This window comes from Falco rusticolus, chromosome 3, assembly GCF_015220075.1.
Source record: "Falco rusticolus isolate bFalRus1 chromosome 3, bFalRus1.pri, whole genome shotgun sequence".
Taxonomy (NCBI): Eukaryota; Metazoa; Chordata; class Aves; order Falconiformes; family Falconidae; genus Falco; species Falco rusticolus.
In genome coordinates this window covers 27,604,219-27,628,168 of record NC_051189.1, presented here as the reverse complement: position 1 = coordinate 27,628,168, position 23,950 = coordinate 27,604,219, and positions in this window count along the sequence as shown.

Sequence of the window (23,950 nt, the reverse complement as noted above, 5' to 3'; positions counted from 1 at the left end):
GTTTCCGTAGGACCTGCCTACTGTGCCCATGCACTGTTTGCTGGCAGAGGGAGTGGGCTTGTGCTGGTTACCCCTGCTGCCCAGCTGGGCACTGTGCTGGTGGCCCACCCATGACACCGATTACCAGGCAAGGGAATCACAAGGTACAATAAAACCTGTTTATTTTAACCAGAAATGAAACCCAGTCTTTTCCAAGTGCCTTATTGGTCAAGGAGCAGTTGAGCCAAATAATTCTCTTCAGGGCTACCAGGAGGCATCGCTCTCCATTTCAGATGAAGCTGCAGCTCCCAGCAAACATGCAGGCAGCTGTATTTTGAAAGGGTCCTTGATGGGGCTCCTGCAACAAGCACAGCCAAGCTGTACATGAGTTAGCAGATCTGAGAGACAAACCAGCAGAACAGGAATAATCCAAATCTAACCCAACACCATCTGCCACACAAGGCACTGCGGCTACATACAAAAACCTCATTAGTACCTGATGAGACAGAGGCTGGGCCCACAAATAAATGTATTTGCAATACAGGGTATGTGTAATGCTGTCGACATCCATGTGGGTCATGAAGAGAGGAAACTTGTCCCCAGTGGTGGTTCTGCCAGGGCTGGCCCTAGCGAGACCCATGGGAAAGGAAGGGGGGGGGGGGGTGGGGAGCAGATCAGGGGGCAGGTGTAGCACCTCCTGGGGTGCAGAGATTCACGCTTAGACATCCACAGGGACCAGCCTGGAAAAGCCTGGAGGTACCTCCAGCAGAGGAAGATGAAGTTCAGCTAAGCTTAATTTCTGCCCCACAGGCCCATGTTGATCAGGGTGAAAGCCAAAAGCAGCAGAACCGTGAAGAATCATAATAAAAGAAGCCACATCCATCTCCCTTGCCCCAGGCTGGCAGCTGCTGGGGACATGGGGACACATCAAGCATGAGGGTTGTTGTCTGTACTACACCTGCTGAACTGCTCGCAGTGGCATCTGCCATTGCCCCAACACATCCCACCAAATCCATCTTTGTCACTGGTGCCTCTCCTGAGCAGGACACCAGGCCCCGCCATGCCAGCAATGCTCCCAGCACCATGAGGAGCAAGCAGTGACTTGATGTTGGTGGGGGGGCTGTGGGCAGAAGCCTCGCCCTGGCTCTCACCCTCCTCCCTTGCCTCCTGTCCACAGCTGGCCAGCAACCAACCCAGGGACTTGCAGGCAGGGCTTGTCCCTCGGAGGTAACTGCTGATGTGGAAGGACGGACGGGGCTCGTGCGCTGCTGCAGGGTGGCTGTCAGGCTCAGCTGGAGATGCCAGCTCGGTGGGAAGGACCTGTGTCCTGGGCCAGCTCCTGCTCCACGCTGCAGCGAAGATAAGCTCTTGATCTATGGCAGGCACTACTGTGAGGCCAAAACGTGTTATTAGTGTTATTTATTGCTTTATTTTTAATTGAGCACTTGGGTTTGTGTGACCTTTCCCGCTGGGCGGCTCTGGCTCCCCAGGGAGGTCTGGAGGCACACGTGGCACAGCGGAATCCCAGCTCAGGGAGGGGCAGCACTGGATGTGTGGGTAGAGGGCAGGCAGAGGAGGATTGGAAGGGGAGAGGATGGCAACTGAGACTTCAGAGCAAACACAATCCAGAGATATTAAAAAAAAAAGTAATTAAGCAAAGGGAGGCAGAATTAAAAGGTCACTTCAGGGCTGCCACGTGGTAGCATCTTTAAAGCTGTCATGCAAGTGCAGCCTGGTACAAAAGCGCAGCACTGTTGTGGGCTGTTGCATTACAAGCTCCCTCATTTTCTCTCTCCGTGTTAGTGAAATACGATGGCCTAAACCAGGAAAACAGTTTCTCAGATGCAAGCCCCTGCAAAGGGTGAGGGTGGAGAGGCATGGCGCCGCAGCAGCTGCGCAGCTGTGTAACTCAGAAAAGAGGGATAGGTGCTTCCTTGGCTATGCCCCTTGCCCCCGGGGGCCCTGCCTGTCCCCAGGGCTTGTCCTGCCCCTGGGACAGCAAGGGAGGAAGAAGCCATGATGCAGGGCCATAATTATTATCCTTATCTTTTAAAGGAGCTAGTCCAAAGGAAACGTGGACTGTGCCTGCCCCTACTGCTTCTTAAATACCTGGGATGCCAGCTGGCTCCCTCTCCCACCCTAGGCTTTCGCATTCTTCTCTCTGATTATCCCGTTGTGACACTGCAGCCTCTAACACCCTCTGGCACCCAAGGTTGTGGCTTGCTCACCAAATTTCCTGCTTTCACAGGTTTCATCTCCCCTGTCCCAGAGCCGCCCCTTGACCAAAAGTTACTTCTCAGTTCAGTCACCAGCTTTGCTTCCCTGGGTATTTTGTTCATTTTCATCTGATTTCCTTCACTTTATGTATCCTCTTGCCTGTCAGTTGGGTTAATCACAGGCCAAGAGGCAACAAGACACTTTTATCACACTCAGGTCAGCAACTGGGAACCTCATGATAGCGTGGGACACTGCGTTTACCTGAAGACTGGTTCAGAATTCAACCATTTCAGCTGTTTCTGAATGTACTGGGCTTTGGAGGAGCCCAGTCCTTCAAAAATCCTCAGCATTTGCAGTGCTGTTTTAGAGTCTGGAGCAGCTCTTTGTTGGTGCAGTTTCTCTGCTTCTTAACTCACTCTGTGTTATTAGATGGTTTCAAGAATTGTAGTCTGAAAACATTGGAACAGGCAGGATTTATACAATGCCTCCCTTCATAATTAACAGTGCTTGCACATTGAAGATTATTTAGTTAATTTAGTGTTTTAAATTCCACACAAATTCAGGAGCACATTAATCTGAATTATTTCCTGCCAAATAATTCTGCTGTGAAAACTGCCGAGGCTGCTCGTGGAGGTGTGCTGGGGGCAGAAAGCATTTTCGGCGTTCAGTGCAGCTCAGATCCACATCTTCAGCCCCAGAGAAGGAGTTTCTATGGAGACATTTGCAGTAAACAAATGTATGGCTTCCCCAGCATGTGCAGGTGCCGCAGCCTCAGCCCTGCAAGCTCTTAGCCTGTATTTTTTGGCCGGGGTGTGTGTGATGCTGATGAGCCCCAGCCCATGCCCCCTGCTAGCCCCTGGCCCTGCCACCAGCAATGCTGTCTTTGCAGCCTGGGGGATGGAGTTAGGAGCAAGAATTCCTGGTACTTCAGCTACTGGATGAATTTCAAGGTGTCCCAGGGTGGCATTCCGCTTACCTGTCAGCTGTAAACACAAATCCATTTAAATGTTTGTGTGCAGATAGCTAAAGCCAGGGAGAGGCATAAAATTCTATATAAAAGGAGAAGGGTGGTTTCATGCCTCTTCCCAGTGTGTCTGGGGCCATGACCCCCTGTCCAGCATCTCCCCACACTGCGGTACCCATGGCTGGAGACCCACACCCTGCCAGGACAGCACTGAACATCCCTGGGCTCTGCTCCCCAGGTCTGCAGGGGGTTAAAGCCCTTCCTGTCAGTCTTTGAACCGTTTCTTCCTTGGGATAGCTCAGCAAACCAGAAAGCAAGGAGATGATGCTTGTTTATCTTTTGCTGGGTTTAAAGTTATTTTTACGTTCCCCTGTGATACCCCTGCGGAGCTTTCCTGCTTTCTGCGCGATGGGCAATATCCATAAAAGTAAAATACCTGTGACTCTTTCTGTAGAGGTAGACATGATAGCTCCAGTACCCCAGCCAAATATTGCTGGTGTAATAACCAGGAACTGTGCTATAGCTTAATTATTTTTCCTGTTAAGGCTTCTCTTACTGTTGCAGCTCTCCTCTGCATCGCCCCTCAAACTGCAGCGATGCGTTACATGTTACACGGGGCTGCTTAAAGGCTGCTGCTTCTCCAGGAAGCGCTGAAGCTGAGCCCTGAATACATAAAATATGCTAAAAGTTTTGCCATTATCAGGCAAAAGAGTAAATGCAGCCACTGATAACTTTGATCTCGGAAGCCCAGCACAAAACAAGGCAAGGGCTCGCCAGCTGACTGCACAGCCTTATTTCTATCACAGCATCCAACAGAGCGATTGCTAATGGACCTGGGCAAAATCCGACCCCGTACGGATTTCCAAATTCTGGCTGAGCTGGCTCAAGTGTGGGCTGCAGCTCTCCAACGGCACCGTCCTGTCAAATCTCAATATGAAACAAAGATAGAAAAGGCTTTTAGGATATTCATAAAGTATAATTCTGTTGGAAATGAGGAAAGTCAGATGAAGGCAGCTGAGAGTCCCTGGCCTTGTTTTAGCCCTGGCTGGTGCTTTACAGGGGGGACAAAGGAACAGACAGACGGCCACGGGCTGTCGAAAGTGTCTCAGGGAACAGCAGAAACGCCTCGTGCCTTACAGCCCCAGCGTGTATCTTTAGCAACACACCCCCAGAGTGTGCTTTGCCAGCAGCGATGTTGCTGGTTAATGGCAAGTGAAGCTCCACAGCCTGGCAGCACGGACATGGCTCAACCTGCCCCAGGAGCCAGGGGGACACTCAGTGCCACCTCGCCGGTGGGCAGTTGCACAGGGGAGCTGTGCAAAACAGAGGCCATCGTTGCATTTCAATCCCCTTATTCTTGCTTAGCTGTGAGAAGAGGTTATTCGAGCACCCGGGGAAAACATCACGTTCTCCAGTGCCAGGGTGATAACGGGGTTTTGGACACCCATCCCTGCTTGTCTCTACCTAAGACCAAGGGCTTGCCCTCTGTGGCACCTGGTGGGACCGTCAGCTGGGCACCACAGCCCTTTAGGGTCCCTCCCGTTTCAGGATTGCAGCAGGGCTGTGGCTGGTGGTCTCTGTAGGACACTCGCCTCCCCTCGCCCCGCACTGCCCGGAGGTGGTGGGTGAGCTGCCCCCACGTACTGTCCCCACAGCCTGGGCAGAGGCGTCCGCTGCCACCGGCGAGTGCCCCACTTTCAGCCAAAGGAGTCAGTGAGGGTGCCCTGCTCCTGCTCGCTTTTCTAGTTTCCTTCCTTTGAGAGTTAATAAATATCTTGCTCTATTTTTTGCACAATAACAACAGCGAGCAGCTCAGGGGAAATTTGCACAAGGAAGGAAAAAAAAAGAAGGACTTTGTCAGCCAGCTGCAGCTTCTTTTATTCACCTGGTTTAGCTCTGAGTGGCTAGAAATTGGAGGGCAAATACCTCCTGGGTGCACGCAGCTCCTGTCGGCACGTGGGCTCTGTTGCAGGCAGCTCCCACGCCTGGGCGGCCTGACCCAGAGTGACCAACCTCACCTTCTTATGTAAAGGCACTTATTGAATGCAGGTTACAAAACTCAGCTTATCGGTTCCTGAGACACATGGCTGTCCCAGCACCGTGGCCTTCATGTCACTCAACTGTCCTGTAGGGAAGAGGCACCTTCTGATCGGAGACATTGCCATGGACAGCAAGGGGGATGCTGAAACCTGATAGCTAAGCAGGTCTGGGGGAGTCCCCGTTTTCTGGCCTTGTGCATTGCTGGCAGAGATGCTCTGAGGAGCTGTTCGCAAGAGGCCATGGCCATAGTCCAAGCTGAGCTGCCTCTGCTCTCACAGGACCACTTCATAAACCCTTGGTTTCTTTAAACTAATTACTGCTACGAAAGCTCAAATTTGTACAAGCTTTAATATTGCTAAAAACCCAGGGTGCGCTATACAAGGAGCTTCAGTAAGTGAGGTTAGGAAGAACGGCTACAGTAGAGCAAGGGCAGGTATACAGGCCTTCCTAAGGCAGGGACCTTTGACAACACGAAGATAAACTCGTTTAAAAAAAAAAATCCAGATTAGATATGGTAGGTAAACAGATGGGAGAGTGAAGGGAGCTGGTATTTGCTCTGCAGAAATACAGCGATAGAGGAGAGACCCTGTGGTAAACCATGTGAACCGGAGCGGCAAGCCTCTCCGCAGCACCGGGGCTGGGAGCCGAGCTCTAGCAAATGTGGGTTATTTGGGTTTTGCTGCTGTTACCAGCCTGGCAGCCTTCAGAAGAGAAGCCCTGGCTGTCAAACGCATGGTGCAGACATGTTTTCGGCTTCTCTGAGTGCAGAGTGCAAAGAGAATGAAGCTGCTTTCCTGGAGCATGATGCGGGTCGCTGCCGCCCCTCTGCAGCCACCCCGGCTGCTGTGGGGCTGGGGCCACCGTGCTCTGCGTGATCCACAGGCTCGGCTGGCCAGGAGAGCGGCTGGATCACGGCCCACAGCCTCACTGCAGAGGTGAAAGATGCTCTGCCTCAGCATCTGCTTACACAGCAGCCCAGTGCCGCTGTCCTTGCCTGCTAGTCAAAGCCTGTGACTGCGACAAGCCCATGCTGCCCTTTTGCCTGAAGCTGCATTTCCTTCTGCAGGTAGTTGGTTGTTACGGGAGTGTGAGCTGAACTGCTGCTGCCCTGACCTGGGAATATGTTTATGGAGAAAAGATGTGCTGCACACACCCTTAAGCCTGGATTTGTGCTCCGGGAGGCCAGCAACAGAGCCAGGACTGCCGTTGGGAGCTTCCAGCAGGATGGGACCTCCTGCCAGCACCTCCCAGCCCCATTTAGCAGGCGGAGCTGCCCTCTGAGGAGCTGACCATGCAGAAGGATGAGCCCTAGCCACGGGCAGAGCCCCAAACTGCAGATGGGACAATTACAGGAGGGACTGACTCATGGAAACCACAGAAAGCAGAGCTGGAAGAGTCTTGGAAATAACTTACAGCTTATCAGGCTGCCACAGGGCAAGGTCGGCTCTGGCTGTGTTGCTTCTGACACATCTAGCCAACCACTGCTGGCTTTTGCTTGGTCTTTTGGTAGCTATTCATGCAGCGTTATGTATTACCGGTGGCTCTGCCACTACCATACTAGGTGCACCATGACCCAGGAATGCTGAAGGAAGGTGAATTTCACTGGGTTTCAGGCTCCAGAGCAGCACGCCACTGCGTGGAAGCTCTCCAGCATGAAGGAAAGGGATAAAGGGATAATTTCAGCCTCCTCTTCCTTATTGCCTTGATTCCGAAATACATACGTAGCTTAAGCCCTATTTGCAGCATCCAGTCCACATTCCAATGCAAATTCCAGCATCCAGCAGTTTTCACCATAAACCAAGGATGTTTCAATCAAAACCCTGTTGGATGCTGATGCCTCAAATGCCATTGCCTTCCAGCACACCACGCAATGCAGAAGCCCCAGCTCCACACAAAGATGGGGAATACTGCAGGACACCAGCCAAAATCCCACGTCTTCTTCTGAAACATTGGTATGTGCCATGGACGCCAGCTCACAGAGCCGTGTTTTTGCAGAGCCCGTGTTGGGGCCATGTGAAATGAGCTCTGAGGCAAAAGGAGGATTGTGAAAGGAGGGGAGGGCAGGAGGGAGAGTCCTGCTGTAATGCAGACTCTGGTTGGCAGCACACCAGCTGCATGGTTGGTTTGCCCCGTGGGTTTGGCTCTGTGCTTTACAAAATAGGTGAGGTCCTCCATGGTTTTCAGAAGGAACAGGAGGAGGGATGTGGGCATGTCCTAATTAAGGGGGATTTCCTGGGCACCCAAGGCACTGCAGGAAAGGGAGAAAGGCATCATAGTGCTGGAGAGGTCCAGGGCAGCTCATGGAGGATCCCTGGCCCAGGAGCTGTGCAAGGAAGAGAGGAGAGAGAGAAAAACCTGAGCAGGTTATGGGTGAAAAGACACATTTGCCCGAGGGAGTGGGGCCATGAGGGTTTTCTCAGCAGAGGAGGAAGCTGGGAAGAAGGAAGGATAAGGAAAGATGTCAAAACACCAACTAGCATAATGCTGCTGAGTGCAGCACAGCAACACTCGAGGAATTTGGCCAAATCTTAGAGTTGTGAGGTCCAGAAAAGGAACTCTATTTATTTAGCTTTGGTTAGTAGTAAAAAGCACAAAGCTCTTGCCACACTGACGATTAATCTTCCAAGAGTATAATATATCCAGCATTGCTAAAAGCAAACATTAAACCAGTAACAAATGAACTCAGCTGAGCCAGCCAGTGAATCAGCCATGGGCACTGTGTCCCCCTGCTCCCCTCTGCTGTCTGGGGGGCACGACCTCCACCCCCTCCAACACACAGCAAGCAGCCAGCTCCCACGAGAGGTCTTGGGTGACCACGGGGAGCAGTGCAGCCCACAGGAGCCCTTGGAGAGAGCATCACCTCCCCTGTACCTTTGGCTAGGTAAAGGAGCAAAGGAGCATCAAAAAAAGTGTGGCCAGCTGGTCGAGGGAGGTGATTCTGCCCCTCTACTCCATCCTTGTGAGACCCCCCTGCAGTGCTGCATCCAGCCCTGGGGCCCCCAGCATAAGAAGGACATGGACCTGTTGGAGCGAGCCCAGAGGAGGGCCATGACGATGGTCAGAGGGCTGGAGCCCCTCTCGTATGAGGACAGGCTGGGAGAGTTGGGGTTGTTCAGCCTGGAGAAGGGTCTGGGGAGACCTTGCAGCTGCCTTCCAGTACCTGAAGGGGCCTAAGGGAAGCTGGGGAGGGGCTTTTTACAAGGGCAGGTAGTGATAGAAGGGGTAATGGCTTTGAACTGAAAGAGGGTAGATTCAGATTAGATATTGGGAAGAAATTCTGTACTGTGAGGGTGGTGAGCCCCTGGCAGGGGTTGCCCAGGGAAGCTGTGGATGCCCTATCCCCGGCAGTGTTCCAGGCCAGGCTGGATGGGGCTTTGAGCAGCCTGGTCTGTGGAAGGTGTCTCTGCCCATGGCAGGGGGTTGAACTAGATGATCTTTAAGGTCCCTTCCAACCCAAACCGTTCTATAATTCTATAAGAAAAGGGGTGTAAAGCCATGATTTTTGAATCAAAAACTTCCCTCTTTTTTGGACTGTTACATTACCCAGAGGAGGCCAAAATTCTCCTTTTGGTTTGAAAGGACCATCTGGTCTATCCATCTCTCCTGCCAAGCCCTGCAAGCCTGGTGAAAAGAGGACATCCTTCGGAGCCTGAAGGCATCCACCAGCTCTGGCTGAAGCTCTTTGCAGTGGCTGCTGGTGCTGGGTGGGTGATGGCAGCAGGAGCTACCTGGCTTCACAGCAGTGCCTGGCCAGGCTGTGCTGGCCCCAGCTCACCCAAAAGCCAGAAGTTACACACACCAGACCTCGCCCTCAGCCCCCAGGATGGCCAGTGGGATTTACACTTCTGACCCTCGGGCTCAGAAAACCTGACGGGCAGCACCCATCTAGGTCCCTAAGTATGGAAGCAGCCCTCAGGCCCAGCATGAGCACTTTGGGGTTGGTCTGCCAGTGTCGTGGTTTAACCGCGGCTGGCAACCAAGCACCACACAGCCGCTCACTCACTCCCCCTCACCCAGAGGGATGGGGAGGAGAATGGAAAGAAATGTAAAACTCAGGGGTTGGGAGAAGAACAATTTAATAGGTAAAGCAAAAGCTGTGCACGCAAGTAAAGCAAAGCAAGAAATTCATTCACTGCTTCCCACGGGCAGGCATCCCCAGGAGAGCAGGGCCCCGTTACGCGTAACGGTTATTCGGGAAGACAAATGCCATAATGCCAAATGTCCCCCCCTTCCTTCTTCTTCCCCCAGTTTATATACTCAGCATGACGTCATATGGTATGGAATATCCCTCTGGCTAGTTCAGGTCACCTGTCCTGGCCGTGTCCCCTCCCAATGTCCCGTGCCCCTCCAGCCCTCTCGCTGGCAGGGCCCAAGGAACTGAAAAGTCCTTGACTTAGTGTAAACATCACCCAGCAACAACTACAAACACCAGTGTGCGGTCAGCATTGTTCTCCCACCAAATCCCAAACACAGCACTGCACCAGCTACTGAGAAGAAAATTAACTCTGTCCCAGCTGAAACCAGGACACAGGGCCTAGGACCCAAGCTCACTCATTTGCTGCCTCTAATTGTTAGATGGAGCACACGAACTATGCAGGCCCAAGGCAGTGGTGCTGCTAGCGTGGGAATTACGGACCAATTCATAACTTCAAATACCCAAATAGAAAATTTTAAAGTCTCAAGCGTCTAACAACTCTCTGGAAACTTCTGGTCTGATTTTTCAAACACTCCAGCAGTGTGTTTGGCCACCTTATGGCCAAATCTACTTTTTCTGCCTTGGAGTAATAGGCAATGAGCTCATCACAAACCAACACTAGCCCTTTGCTGGAAAAAATACGCTTTACACACAGCTCCCGAGGACCTTTGCTAGTGGTCTGCTAACCAAATCCCTGCAGGAGGAGAAGCTTGTGATCTGCTGGCAATGACCTTCCTGATTTTTGTATCAGTAACATGGGTACCAGCAAATGGGGTCTCCAGTTCAGGGGAGCTCCCCTGGTTTCAAACTTCCATGGGCATAAGCCTGAGTTAGGCACTAACCATCACCAAAGCTGGCAGGAGCTCTGCTGCTGAGCTGGTGAGCAGGGCAGGGAGAAGCACCAGCATCTGCAGTGGCTTTATGCCTTCCCCTGTTGATGGACCAGCAACCAACAGCATCGTGGTGGTACCACATCTGAGGGGAGAGCAAGTCGCTAACCGTCTGCTGCGCGGCATACGCTGGCAAAAGCTTTTGAGCTAGAAAATGGAAAGTGTCAGATTGGTGGCTGCTCTCACAGCCCTACTGATGGCACATTCCGCTCTGATTTGGTCAGTAAAACCTCTACACATCCTTCCTGCTCCCTGACAGCGGCTCTTGGGCATTGAGCAAACAATGTGCTTTCAGGGTAAATACAAGGCTTAAGTATTTTCCAGGGCTGAATGCCTCCAGACTGACAGCCCTGGTAGCATTTCTGGGCCCAACACAACACATGAAGCTTGCAGGGCTCTGACATTATAGTCTGTCCCAAATCAGGCAAGAAAACCCATGAGACTTTCCCTCCTCCTGGGATCTGCAGCTTCCTACCATCATCCTTTAGACATCCTCACCTTCTCTTCTGATCTCATTAGGCTCAAACTTACATCAGGTTCTAACGAAGAAAAGATGAACGATGAAAGAATGGGGTTGTCTCCTCCCTTGAGCTAGAGGACTTGTGTCCCTGCAGGAGGGACTGCACCTTCTCTTGCCATTGGAGCACGAGAAGGGTGCCTGGGCCCTGCATGGCTGGGAAGGATGCTTGTGGGGCTGCCGTTGGAGACTGTATCACGGTAACTGGTTTCCAGAGGCTGAATTTAGGTTTGTGTAGGTGGTATTTCCCAGCTGTGGGTGTCTGGCATTGCTACCTTCCCACAGGGTTTCATACGTGGAATTAACTCCTCCACCACCAAACAATGAACCCAGCAAGCCCCCCGGTGCCCGTCGGGGCCACACACAGGTGTGGATGGACAGAGCGCCCAGCCCATGGCCCTAGCACCCCCGGCTGCCGTGAGCACCCCAGTTCAGAAGGGCTCGCTCACAGCAGAGGGCTTGGGCTCCATCTCTGCTCGGGAGGGGACATCCCCAGGTGATGCTGAGACCTACTCCCACCTGTACCACAGCAGCAACTCATTTACTTCAACCCCCTGCACGCATCAGTCTCTTGTCATTCAACCTGTCCCCATTGCCCCACTCTCCTCCAGGTTAATCGCCCCCTCCCCTCACCTACTGTCCCAGTTCTCCCCACTGGTCTGTCCCCTCTCTACTTTCTTTGCCCTGTCTCAGCCATTCCCCATCTCCTGCCAGCCAGCCTCAGGCTCCTCAAACCTCAGAGCAAGGACTGCGTGGCCAGACACCATTTCACATGGCCAAGCAACAGGTAGCACTGTGCTGAGGATGGCCCGAGCATGCACCAGTCATCAGTAGCTGGCTGGTGTCACTTGCCCTGGGTTTCAGTTTGCCATTGGGACTGCAGAGCTGCAATATCCCCCCGCTTCTGCTGCACAGCAGCCCGGCTGGCACAAAAGCTTTGGAGAAGCTTCACCCTGACAGCTGAAGAGGATTTAAAAAGTCTTTAAAAAAAACTTTAGAGAGAGAAATAATATTTTTAAATTGATTGTATTTTTAAACTAAAGTTTATCTGCCTATACATGAAACCCAGGAGTTTGGGTCATGCTTTAAAGCCATTCAGACTTCAGGAGCAGGACTGCCCTCATGTACATTTACTGTCTAAAAGTCATGTCTTTTCTAAACTAATTGTCAAAATCAACACGGGATGGAAGCCTCCTGAGGAGACATCTCCCCAGTCCCTCCTGAGGCCCTCCCTGGGTGGGAAGCAGTGCCTCTGAGGGCGCACCTGCTCTCATTTGCCCAGACGAGGAGCTTGACTCAGGCACTTTGCTTTTCAGCCATGGAAGAAGCAGGCTTTCAAATGGCATGATGGAAACTAGTGTGCATGATGATTACATATTTTTTGTTTCTTAGTGGTTATTTACGTGTTATAAAAAACTTATGCTATTACATGTTCACCCCTAACAAGCCAGGGTATTATTTTTTCACCACCCCCACAACACCTACCTCATCCTGAGAGCTTCCCCTGCAGCGGGGCAGTTGCACCCCTGCCCCACACACGTCACTGTCCTCCCTTGTCCTCTTGGGTCCCTACGCCAGGCTTGCTGGGCTGTGGAAGCGCCAGTCCACCCACAGGGCTGGGTGGCTGCAGGCATTCCCGCAAGCTGCCTCGGGCATGTGTCCCAGCACCGACCGTGTGTGGGTGCAGGCCGGGGAAGAAATGCAACTGCACATGGGTCTGCTCAGCTGCTCTGCAGAAGGGGAGCCCAGGGGGGAGGGAGGCTGTCCGCCTGCCTTCCTGCCGTGAAGCATCCAAACCAGCTTCTTTTAAGATATTTTAGTGTAATAATTACATCACGGTAGAAATTAGCTGCTCAAGACCAAGGAAAAGGCAAGGTGCTTATCCTGATTAGCAGGTCTTTGTTGGTTACTGAGCCTTAACTTTACAATTGAAAGTGAAAAGCTGACTCACCCTTCCCGACTACCTTCAGCACTGAAGCAAGATTTTCTGGCTTTGCTCTGGAGGCATGAAAAGCACCAGGTACAATAAGATCACAAAAATCATCCAGAGAAACAGCTCAGTAACAAACAGGGAAGAGTTGCTTGGCAGAAGCTAGACAGGAACATTGTGAATTCATTTTAACTACAATAATTGCTACCGAATGGCTGGAAGGAGGGTGGAAGTGCTGTGTTATTACACTGTGCAGAATTTGAGGTAGTTTGCTCCTGGAATTTGCTTTGTTTCCCTCATCTTACTGAATTCACCAGATAATGACTGTCTAGAATTCCTCTTGCAAATAAAACCCCAAAACAACAAAAAACCAGCCCGCAAACGAAGGAAAGCAGTGAATCCAGCTGGAACGAGCATTAACCCCCCATAAGACATAACATAGAGACGAAGCCACAAGAGCTGGAGGCTGCCCCCTCTGCGCGCCAGCAGTGGTAGCTCTGTGCCACCAGCCAGAGGCACCCACCCAGCGCGTCCTGCCCACAGGGGCTGGGGCTGCTCATGTAGGATTGCAGCTCTTGTCTCCGTGGATCCGTTCCCAAATGGCTTAATTAAAAGAAAGACAGCAATGCCTTTCCGACCAGGAAAAAGCTAGGTGAAATAAGGAGTCTCTGGATGTCCACCACGAGCTATCCCAGTCATGAAGCCAGCAGCTTCACAGGGCGCAGTGCTGGGACTTGGAGGACAGTCTTTGGTGTACTTGGACGCAAAGGCTGGTAGATGTTTACTGTACAGAAGCATGCTGCTTTGCAGCTAAGAGGAGTAGATTTTGCGGATCACGATTAATTCTCCCAGGCATGTGAGCACTGGACGGAACAATTACAGCCGTGGACAGTTTTATCCTCTTTGCCACAAGCAGAAAATGGAAGGGCTGCAGAGGGAGACAGTATTGTATCCCAAATCTCCTTATTTAATAGTGGAACAAAATGTACTTTTATGCCTGTGCAGTTTGTAGCAGCAAGCTGAGGCTTTCTTCCTCTTACCCCAGGGTGCTTTCATTTGTTCTGCCAGCCCATTCCCTGTCAGTCAAAGGATATACATTATTAATGTATGGACTAAATGCTGTTCTCACTCATCCCTTTGCTCTCAAAAGCTCCGCTTACATGAAGAGGACAAGGAGGATTTCGCCCAAAGATTTTAATCGTGTCACTCCGATGAATCGGTTTAACACATTTAAATGGGAAGCTTTTTGTTCTGATTTTTTGTGAGTGTTTTAATTACTGAAGGGGTTATTATTTGGCTAATTTAAATCAGCATGGAAGGGGAATACCCTGATAGCTGCTTGAAGGAGTATCCCTGTAGCTCTGTCTACAAAATAGCAAAAAGATTAACGCTGAGAATATAGCTTTATAAATTGTGGTTATAAACAGCTTGTTTTGTTTTGGTTTTTTTTCCCAAGCAAAAATGTATGTGCAGGAAGAGATGCCAACTGCAAAGGGAGTTTGAAATTTTGGGCTAATCTTACTCCAGCTGAAGTTGAACCAGCACCTAAGGTATGTTTTTGACAATTCATGGCCCCGTATCAAGACATACGTAAATTGTATTTATGCAGAGCCACAGTCAAGCTGAGCAAGTCCAGGACCCAGCTGTTTGCGCCCAAAAAGTGACTGTGTTGTGGAAAACACCAGATACAGCAGAACATACACGCAAGCAGCACTTTGCAAGACAGTTGTAGAGGACTAAGGTGCATTAAATGATCCTGAGAAGTGGCTGAGTGATGCCACTAAAGATGAAGGTAATGGCTGCAAAACAAATAACAGCTTCTTGCCCTCACGGCCAAAATGTAAGGGCCGTGCCCAGCAAGTCCTGCTCCTCCCGTTTGTGGGCACTTGAGCTGTGTAGGTGGGATCCCTCACCAGGATTTTATACTGCCCACTCTCACTGTGCTGAGGAGGAGGGCAGGTGGGCTGGGGATTCATTTCCTCTCACACAAGACCTGTCTTTCCAGACAGAAGGACACTAAATGAAAAATCAATGACAAGACGGAGCACAAGAAAGAGGGAGAAGCAAACAGGTAGGACAGGAGGTGCTGGAAATTCAGCAAAGCCAATCCGCAAGGTATTAGCAGTTCAGGGTTCACCGGGGGTAAAATACGGAGTGGTAAGCCTTGACCTGGGAACTAATTATGTTAAATATATAGTGGTGAAACACACCCAGGGTTTTTAAGGAGCTGTCCGGTTTCCCGCTTCAGAAGGAGGGATGCTCAGTACCACAGTGGTTTTAAGTGTGGGCAGAGTGGGTCAGGGCTGCTCCTGAGCCCTCCTCTCTGGGGCAGCTCTTCACCAGGCGAACATTCATGGTGCAGTAAAAGCCCTGCCTGGCCACCACCGTGCTGAAGATCGCATGGCAAGCAGAGAGCAGAGAGCATCAGGTGTGGGGGGGCTGTGGATGTGCAGCCCTGCTCTCTGTCCCATTTGGTCCCAAGCCTTGCCCTTATGCCTGCCAGCTCCCTGTCCCTAAATAAGGTCCTGTGCGTGACAGAGGGCAGAAAAGGAGAAGGTGGCATGGCAGAGGGAAATGCAGTCTCAAAAAGATGCCTTTGCATGAATTTGGATGCTAAGGGCCAAGGCAGTAAATCCTAGCTAAAAATATACATAGTCTAAAAAGCAAAGAACCTTGTGGAGTAAATGATTAACTCAGTGAAGAAGGTGCAAGGGAGCCCATCAGCTGCCCAGGAACTGTTTTATCCAGTGAAGAAAACAGAGAGGCAGAGAGTTTTTCCAGCAGCATTTAGCAGCTGTGACAACTTCTGTCAAAGCAAGACCTGTTCTGCAGGGGAAAGTCAATGTGACCTGAGAAAAAGGACGGTGTGGCTGTGACTAGTGTGCAGTGTGCATTTGGGAAGTGCCAAAGAGCCCTGGCCACGGAGCCGGAGCCAGCTGTGCCCTGTGCTGTCCGAGACCCCGCCGGTGGGTGCTGCAAAGGCGGCCATGGGCACGGGCAGATGGGGAGGTGCTGGGAAATGGTGAGGACAGAGACCGAGAGGACAGCATGAGGAGCCTGGCAGCTGCTACCAACTTCTGGGACATACCCTGGTAAAGCCGGGTTTTGAAGGAAGGTGGTGAGGTCTAGAGAGAGTGAGGACAGCACAAAGAGGAGGTGAATACAGGAAAGCAACAGATGAGAACAACGACCTTTTGGGCAGCTCTCTGGACGGCCAGGCAGCACACGTGAAGGCTATACGTTAGAGGAAGGGATGCTGCGCAGAGGAGGTGTCAAGGACCTGGAAAAGAAGCATTGACTAAGGAAGGCAGAAGAATAGGCAAGACTCCTTATCTTGTATGAAGGGATCTAGATAGAGACCCAAACCAAGCCAAGGGCTCACATACAACCTAAAGGGACAAGATAATGGTAGCAATGGAGAAAGGAGTAAGGGGTAAAGAGGTATGGGCAAAAGGTTAAGAGTTCTCTTTCAGCAGTACGGAGCTACAGCTTTTGGCTAGACGTTCACATGGAAATGTCAGAGAGAGGAGCCAAGATTTATTCCACAGTAAAGAGGCAGATTGACGAGTTATTTGGAGTAAAAATGGTAGCTGACTCATGTTTTTGAAGAGGAAAGACTCATACAGCCCTCCTAGAAAGCTGGCTGGAAATGGGGATGAGGAAAAGTCTGCCATAAGAATACGAGACTAGAAAACGGTAGCCATTGGAAGACAAAAAGAATGCAAACAACAATGCTGGTTTTGATATACCTTCCTAAATTAAAAGAAGGGCTTTTTCTACACAGTATGAATCCACAGACTGGGACCTGCTTCTTAAAATAGATGGGGTTTACTATAGCCTTGGAAAAGCAAGAGATGCCTATCTCAGAAATAAGTGGTGTGTCTAGCACTCTGATATCTGCTAACTAAGAAATTGAACCAAGGGTAACCATTGGGATTACTTGTTCAATGTCTCCGCATACCAATTTGTCTGAAGTGTGGCTTGAGACAGACCAGTCTCAATAATGAAGAATCTTGATTTTAAGTTAACCTCTACACCATCTGTTTCATTATAATCCGCTTCCATTCACTCTCCAGGGGGACAGTAACAGCTTTACTTATTTTAAGCTGGACAACTAACCTTCAGCAGGAATAACATTTCACTACTTTCTCCTAATCAGTTTTAGCAACTCAGCCAATGTGCTCTTGGTAGAGCTTACACCTGCCTGAGAGTTGGAGCCATTCGCAAAGGAATTCCGGGAAGCAGCACTCTTTTTGGCTGTTGAGTTCCTTTGGTTTTTTGGTGGCACTTCTCGATGTTCCTGTTCCTCTGTTCCAGTCTCCTTTTGAACGGTGATGGCTTCATTGGGCTTTCCTGTTCACTTCCTCCCGTGGAGCTCCCTGGAAATGGAAGGACTTCCTTTCTCTCCCTGCCAGCTCTACAGCATGTGATCTGCTGGAGTTAAATACTGGTCAAAAGCAGCTCATAAACTTCCCTGCTGACAACAAAGTCTCAGCATCAGCGTTGTTTAAGTTTCCATCCAGTTTTTCCCTTCCTGAGACACCAATTATATACAAGCCTGTTGAAGAGTACTTGGAGAGATGAGTACCTGGGTAAGGGTCAATGCAGCATGTGGAGGTTTGGTATAGACATACCCACAACAAGAAGGGATGGAAGAGGAAAAGAAATCACTCAAGCACTCAGCACATTCATTACCACATTAGTTAGAGGGATGGTGTGTCGGTACTTGCAAAATAGCTGTCACGAGTTCCATATAAAGCACATTCTCTTCAAGACAGTTCAGTTTACTGCCTTTAAATGGACCTTCACCATCATTAGCAATCCATCTGAGCCAGCCTCAAGCGCTCAAAAGCAAACACTTCATGTCAGCAAACGCACAGTGAACAGTCCTTACAGTCTCTAACTGGGATGCCCCCTCTCCGTTCCCCACGCAGGGCAGCTATCAAGGGAAAGCTGTGTGTCTTTGCTGACCTCGTACAGAAATACAGACTCCCTGCTGCTTCCCTGCTCCCAGCCATAAGCTCCCTGACATGGGCACCTCGGTTTGTCAGAGGAGCTGACTTTGCTCACGTTCCTGGAAAAAGTCAAAGGGACCGGGCTTTTTTCTATCGGGCTGCTGGGCTGACTTAGCTCATGAAAATGCCCAATAAGCACCCACATGGATGACGCTGGGGCACGCAGCTGGAAGCAGGCAAGGGAAGAGGGAAGCAGAAGGACCACCTCGCGCTGGGCAGTGAGAGCTACACGTGGCTCTGCTGCCCATGGAGCCATGGCCAAAGCTCTGACACCAAGCAAGTTTGGTGCAAACACTTAGTATCAGGTGCTTCGGCATGAATTCTCCTTCCTGACTAAAGAAATATGAGCACCCATGGAAATTCGTCTTGTGCTTTGGGCATTTCTCAAGTGTTTCTCTGGTGTCCAGCACTGCAAGAAGTTACTTTGCAGCTCTAACCCACTGCCCTCCACCATAACAACAGAGAGCCTTTCCTCTGCCCAGCTGACTGCTTTCACAAATGGGAACAGGTCTGCCTTTCGGATACCTCGCTTTCTGCAAATTTGCCAGGGGTTGTAACAGCTGGGGCCCAGGGCCAGCTAGACACAACTAGTCCCACTGCTGGTGTGGGTCCATGAGCCTCATCTCGAGAGGAAGGTAGCCTGGCGTTCACAAGTAGCAGGCCAGAAAGCACCTCTGCAGATGCCAGGTTGCTTCTATCCCTTCATAGGAGTGAAAGGTGAACTCGGGCCACCACTGACTAAAAATAGATGGTGCAATCAAGGCAGTATTAGCAGTTAGTAGCTTTACACTGCACAATTTTATTGCTACATGATTGCGCTCCTACCCATTCACCCACTCCAAGTGGGGAAGGCAGGGGCAACACAGAGATGTTTGGGTCCTGAGAAAATGCCTGGAGCCACAGAGCAAGCAAGAGAGTATTCATTTCAAAAGTGCCCAAGAGAGTGATTTCCAAATCTCTGTCCATGGGGCACTACCATCTGTGAGATCCAGAGTCATATTACCCACACAGTATTTCCAATTAAAAGGCTTATGATGAAATAGCAGGAGAAATTTTGAGGATTGACAGTGACTGTAGTCCAGAAACATCTCAGGACTTTATCAACTACAGTTTGCGAAGCCTGTCTTGGTACAGCACTGTCTGTGTTTTTTAGGACAGACCACTGCATCTCCTAGCCAGGCAGAAATTGTCTCCTGATTGGCAGAAGTCCATTAAACTGATTTTAGTAACATACATGATTTACAGATTTGACAAAGGTGTTCAAGCTACCAGCTTTCTGCACGTGCATGTTAATATTTAGCACATGACAAAATTAAGCTCCTACTGACTTCAGTGATGTAGAATTCAATTGTTACTTGAGAAAAATACAGGCATGCTTTGTCCATTCAGAAAGCAGTCCAGAAGTCAGTGGTGGGTATGATCCAAACACTGTCACATTCTTTCAGCTGCGTAAAAGCTCATGCTTTCAGATGCATAACAGCAAATTCTTTGAATGATTTACTGCAGCAGTAAAAGGCAGCTGTGTACTATTTCTTAACCTTTCTTAACACGGTCCTTAATAAACAGTATTTCTTAGACCTCATTAAGAAAAATATTCTCTTCTAGCATTGACCTGGTAAGAGCTATAGCAGCAGTAGGCGCCTTTCAGAAAATGTATCTAAGGTTTAAGCAACTTTTTCTGAAATCGCAAAGTCTCAATTTATTTTCTAAATACAAAATACAGCAAGTGAAATCGAGTCATAAATGTAAATTATTTTCCCCTCTGTTTCTGTGCAGAGAGAAAAAGAAGCACCATTGCACAGAGACTATTCTGGTTAGTTCCCATACTGCACACAGCCTGCTGTGATATGAAATCTGAATTGTATCTCCTTCAACAATAGAAAGTGCCATTGTGTTAAGCATTACTGTAAGAAAGTGAGTAATGACCGTAAGAATAATTCTGAATACCATCAGGACATATACAAACATTTTAGACTTTTTTTTTTCCCAGAAGATATCATTCTTCAGTTACTCTTTTGGTTGGAAATAAATACTCAGTTTTCACCCTTCAAAAGATCCACAAATAATTCAAAATAAAGCAACCACTTTATTGCAAAATATGCAGCGACCGTTTACAGCTAAAGAATACATGTATACCAACAGAGTTAAAACTATTAGCAGGTGCTGACTATTGGAACTTGAAGGCACATCAGGAATAAGCAGCTAAAAACTAAGGCCCATCCTGTTGGCCTGACAGTACGCTGTGCATTTAAGGTCCATCTGTTTTCCCAGTGTTTTCCCGGCATGCTTTCATTTTGCACAGCACCGCATAAGACACAAAGGCAGCCTGGGTATTACCCTGTTACTGGTAAACAAAAGGTAAAGAAGACAGGCACAATATACTCTTCTGAGGGGTTGGATGGCATTGGCATCATCATGGAAAAGAACAGACAGCAATGATTCAAGTTTAGGGACAGTTTTGAAAACCAGAGGAAGAAATGGTCAGAATGATGTCTGGTGAAAAGTCACTCGAGCAGTTACTCTAATTAGTGCTATAGAGTTTCATATGCAGCATAACAGCTATTGCACATCCAGATTTATCAGGCCTGCCCGGTCTGCAGTATCTTTCCCACTGCCAACATGTGGGTAAGTACTTAGCACAGCTCCAACTTCAATGAGAAAGTCTACAGTTCTGGCACATTCGGGACCATGAACTCATCAGGACAGAGTATATATAGCTTCTGATAGCTTCACAATGGGCAAACCGTGGGAAAAAAACCCCAAACCTAAAAAGAATTTTGGAAGGGTTGGCCCTAATGGTTGTGCGGTGTGCTGTAAATGTAAATTAGAGTGGATCCTGAGAGCCAGACAAGCAACTGGGGTTTTTAGATGGCTCAAAAGTCAACAAAAGTAACACCTTCTTCAGCAGAGTAAAAAAACCAGCTGAGGTTCTACAAGGCAGAAACAAGGCATGTAGGTACATTACTTGCGGAGGAAGGAAAGAAAATGAAAGATAAGATTTACAAGTAAGTAATAAACAGCACTTTTGACTTCAGTCAAAAGTTAACTAAACAAAGCATGTTAAGAAATTGAAAGAGTAAGTTGAAGTATTAGGAGGACTTAGATGGCATTCAAGTTGGCAATAGGGGATTACTCTTACCCTAGGATGCTCCAGCAATCAGCCGAGTCAGTGCGGACCATGAGCATTGCTCTTTGAGACCTCACACAGCACAGAAAAAGAGTCCAGGAGAGCAGTGGGACAAACAAGGGATTTAAAAAGAAGGGGACTCTGTCAGTCAACCTAAACCTGGAAAAAAGCTAGAATAATTTTTATACAATCTTCTTCCTAAGCGCACAGGGAAAAGTAACCCAGCACCAGCCAGCCAACACAGATCTGTCAGGAACAATGTACTGCTGTTCCCCACGACCATCCATTTCCTCCTTTGTGAACACTGGCCCGGTGGCTGCAGGTGCACAAGATCCCAAATCCCCCTGTCGCTGTAAAGGCCTTTGACGCTGTCATTCTGCCAAGTCCTCACAGGTGGAATATGGGGCTCCAATCCTATACCGGCCATAAGGAGAACCACAGCACTACAAAACACTCTCAAAAAGCAACTGCCAAAGGCTTACTGGGAACCTGGCACGATACTCAAGCAGGTCCTGCAAAGATTTGCCCGGGATCTTTCCCATCAGCGTGTTCGTGAACAACTCAGACTATAGAGTAAAAGAAGCCATCTGCAAGACTTGCTCATGATACCATACTTGGATGAACTGTAAACAGCATAGGAGACAGGTCTAGAATGCTGGTATTCTGAGAGGTTTGGTCTGGGATCCACCATTAGAAACAGGTATGCAGGCACTAAACAGGCACCAAATGGAGATTATTAGTGGTACCAAAATGGATCTGGGATGTTTGAGGACCAGGAACTGAATGCGAGTCAACGTGATGCCATTGCACAAAGGCAAATAGCATTCCGGCGTGTGTTAACAGTACTAGTGTACGGAAGTGCCAGAAGTCAATTGCTCCAGCTGTTCTGCAGCAGCCTCAGACAGCACTCTGGGTCACAACCTGGCCCACATGACTGAAGAGCACAGTCAAACTGGAGAGGATCCAGAGAAGAGCACTAACAATTGGTAGACTTAGAAGTGACCTATAAAAGGTGATTCAATTAACTGGGTTTACTTAAGAGAGAAGACTAGAATAATATGATGGCGATGTTCAAAGGAGGGCACTGTCCATCACATCTATTGCCAATAAGAATTGACTTAACTCGCAGGGATAAACTCTTGCTGTGATAACTCTCCAGCTGTACAGCTCAACAGTGGTACAGGCGGCTGACAGGATCGTGGGATCCCTTCCATCAGAAGCATTTAAGAGTTAGAGAAACACTTCCAGTCACAGCCTTGGCAGATTTAATCCGATCTCAGAGCAAGGAGATGGGCTAGATAACTTTTTGAGATTTCCCTTAGTCCTTACTCCTCTGAAAGAGCTCCAGCATTCAGTGATCTTTTGCACACCGTTTGTGATTTTGTAACAGCTGCCAACAGGGAACACGCAAGTATGTTTGCCATGCCGTCAAAGCGCCGTAAGGACTTTACCTTTATCTATTTACGCGACAGTATTTTTCAAAGGAAAGCTGTGCTCTATTTCCTGAAAAAGCTGACACCCTGCTTGAACAGATTCCTGTCAGATAACAGTGCTGGAACAACTAGAGGTTCCTCCTTTCTCAGAAACCTCAATCCTAAAAGGCATACAGCAGGATTGTAAAATATACACCCAAGCTATTCCACCTTTTTTGAAAGCTTCCGAGATAACACAACTCCCTTAGTGAGTCTGTATTGTGCCATATCTACATAAAAACCATAACACAACAGACAATGCATTAAAAAAATTCCAATTAATTTGGACAATATTGCCCAAAACAGACAGTAAAATTCCAGAGACAGAACTCGACACCCTCCCACTGTCTGGACTAGAGCAACATCGCTGATGATGCTACAGAGTATGAAAAATCACGTACTGAATACCAGTCCACAGCTGAGTTTTGGGGCTGAATTCAAAGTCCACTGTGAAACCTGTAAAGTTCTAAATAGGGAAATCGGAGGCCCCCAGCTATACACAGCAGAATGGGGCTGGGTAGAGAGAAACACGAGCTGACCTTTGGTTTGTTTGTGGATTCTGCAGGACTAATCCAGTTTACTGGTCAAACCTTGGGAAGACCACACTTCTAGTACAACTAAATACTTCCCAACTTGTTTCTGTTAAGAAGGGGCTAAAACAGACCTCGAGCCTATCAGTATTTGATGATAAAAGACATTTGATCCATCTTATTAAGATGGGAAAACAGTTCAATATTGTTTACAGAAATGCTACAAATTCCTTCATTACTATGTGGTTTGCAAACAGCCCATGGTCATTAGCTTTACTTGAGCTGAAGCATTTTCAGCTCAGTAGCAAATAAGCACAAGGGATAGTCTCCAGGTACATTTCAAGCACACTGCATAAAGTCAACCACGTCCTTAAAGGTACATAGCAACCATCTTCAACTTCTATTTCAGATTTTTCACTCAGCTTTTTGACAGCAAGAAAGCAGAAGCCCTTAGATAGAGGTACAGAAGCTAGCCTAACACACACAAATTGCCACACTGTTCTTGATAACCCAGCAGTCCCCGAGATGGCTTCATCACAATCACACGTACTAACTTCTACTCTGGGATCTAAAGCGACGCTTTTTTTCAGAACGTTCTAAGCCCTGCTTAAAATGTGATTTCAGCTGCCACTTAAGGAGGTTCCCAGAAGAGATTTGGGCTTCTGAAAATACAAAATCACTTCTTTGTTGCTCCACAAGTATCCATGACAGCTGATGCCCACACTGACAAATAAGAACCCTTTACCTTAATGCTGTCCCTGCACAAAGATGAACCTTTTTCTGGGATTCTTGGGAAACTTTCCATGCCTATTTTTCTTTCTTGTAAAGTGAGACAGCTTCAAGTTCCAGGCCTGTCCACAGCCAGGAAATTAATTTTCTAAGTGCAGTAATACTTGTTTTTAAAAGCAGACAGGAAATATGACATTTTACGTTTTAGTTTTTAAATTCTCTTTAATCAGACACATTACAATGCACAACTGTGTCTTTAGCCAGGTAACAGGGTGCCATCCTTCAGATCAGGACGAGACGATGGAAAACTCCTAGTCCCTCCTCTAACCTTTTAGATCCAGGGAG